This window comes from Chrysochloris asiatica, unplaced genomic scaffold, assembly GCF_000296735.1.
Source record: "Chrysochloris asiatica unplaced genomic scaffold, ChrAsi1.0 scaffold00186, whole genome shotgun sequence".
NCBI lineage: Eukaryota > Metazoa > Chordata > Mammalia > Afrosoricida > Chrysochloridae > Chrysochloris > Chrysochloris asiatica.
Window position 1 is genome coordinate 6,187,067 of NW_006408704.1, and position 2,287 is coordinate 6,189,353.

The 2,287-nt window shown below is 47.7% G+C and overlaps 1 pseudogene; it reads left to right on the plus strand.

The window, feature by feature from the left end:
* Positions 1 to 515: 515 nt before the first annotated feature.
* Positions 516 to 1,130, plus strand: LOC102832691 (annotated as a pseudogene).
* The last annotated feature ends 1,157 nt before the right edge of the window (positions 1,131 to 2,287 follow it).

Consider the following 2,287-nt stretch of genomic DNA (forward strand, 5'->3'; position numbering starts at 1 on the left):
GCTGCCAGGCAGTTCCAGGCTGTTCTGAGCAAACGGCTCCAGGCCAAAGGGGCCTCCAGCTACAAGGACCCACTCACTCATCACTGCAGCCTGCTCAGGAAGTCCTAGACTCACCGCCAAGCTGGGAGCAGAGGGAGCCGGGCCCCACGCACTGACCTGGTTTCCTGTGGTTTCCGGCACTGGAGAAAGGCTGACAAGGCTTTGTGGGACCCTCCCCATCATCCCACAGCTTCCTTCTGCATATGGAGCTTTTGAGTTACTTTAGCCCTCATCTTCGTGGACTGATGATGACTGACCTGCAAAGAAAGTTTCTTGAAATTGTTACGTCTCTTTGCAACTGGACACAGACTGCCTTGCGCTAGCCTGACTGTAGCCTTCTTTAGACCTATTCTAGTTGCCAAGTTTTAGGGTCCCATCCTACCCATTATCCTAAAAATACCCTCTAGTCTTGAGTTCCTTAAAAGAGAAGGACCAGCTTCCTTTTGGTCTGGCAGCAGCCATCAAGGTAAGCCGAGATGGGTGATTACAAGTGCATCCAGGAACTATGGAGGAAGAAGCCGTCTGATGTGATGTGATTTCTCCTGCGGGTCCGCTGTTGGCAGTACCACCAGCTCTCCACGCTGCACAGGGCCCCCCACCCCCATCCCACCCTGCCAGACAAGGCGCGCAGGCTGGGATACAAGGCCAAGCAAGGTTATGTCATCTATCGGATTTGTGTGCGCAGAGGAGGCCTCAAATGCCCAGTGCCTAAGGGTGCAACCTATGACAAGCCTGTCCATCATGGTGTTAACGAGCTGAAGTTTGCTAGCCTTCAGTCTGTGGCTGAGGAGCGAGCTGGACGCCACTGTGGGGCCCTAAGAGTCCTGAATTCTTACTGAGTTGGTGAAAATTCCACATACAAATTTTGCAAAGTTATCTTCATCGATCCATTCCATAAAGCTATAAGAAGAAATCCTGACACCCAGTGGATCACCAAGCCAGTCCACAAGCACAGGGAGATGCATGGTTTGACATCTGTAGGCTGCAGAGCTGTGGCCTGGGGAAGGGCCACAAGTTCCACCACACTATTGGTGGTACTCACTGGGCCACTTGAAGAAGACAACAGCCTCCAGCTCCACTGTTACTGTTAATATAAATCATATTTGTGAAATTCATGCCTAATAAGCAGTTTAGGACAAAGGAAAAAAACATAAGGGCCTTTCTTATTCTTTGTTTCCCCAGTGCCTAGCAGTGAGCGCACTGAAATATATGCTGTCTTTGAATAAATGAAAACTATAATACATTTCATCTAAATAACAGTTCATCTATTTCACACTTCACAAAGTGCTTTTGTATTTTCACCACCTTGTGGAGCTGCAGGATAATGCGCCAGACAGCCAGGTCAGTGTGAACTGTAAGGACTACATTGCAAACTCACCAGTTGCTCCTTGGAAACCCAATACAGGGTCACTCTGAGTCAGAACTGACTCGATAGCACTTAGCAACAACCTTGTGAGACAGGCAAGAACTGTTTTCATTTTATAGCCAAGAGAAATAGGGAAGGCATGTAAACTTGCTGGTGACCATATTGGTCTACTGGTAAGTGGAAAAGGGGGAAAGGCAGCAATGAAGAAATGGGCTAAGTTCAACCACACTGACTCCTGCTGACCTGGAGATGAGAGAAAGAAGATGAAGAGCTGGTTGGTCCAAAGTGTGGTGAGACTTGGGAACACCTGAGCCCATGGACAAGGACATCGCCACAGAGGGCTAGAGCTGAGTGAGAGTGAAGCATCCAGTTAATATGAAGTGAGGGGAGATGAACAAGAACACCCAAACTTGCAGACAATACCCATTTGACCTAGCCTCGAAGGCTTGATAATCAGAACTCTACTAGAGGAAGATTACAAAAAATAATTTTTTTTGATAAAGGAAACAAGGATAAATTGCTACAATTTGATGAACCTGACCTATATTCATGGAGGTTGTTGTTGTTGTTAGGTGCCATCAAGTCGGTACCAACTCATAGCAATCTTACACACAGCAGAACGAAACACTGCCTGATCCTGGGCCAACCTCACTACAGTTGCCATACTTGAGCCCATCAATACTGCCACTTGGCTAATCCATCTCGTTGCGGGTCTACCTCTTTTTCTCTGACCCTCCACCTTACCAAACATGATATCCTTCTCCAGGGACTGGTCCCTCCTGACAATATGTCCGAAGTATAAGAGACGAAGTTTGGCCATCTTGACCTCCAAGGAGCACTCTGGCAGCACTTCTTCCATCACGGATATATTGGTTCTTTTGG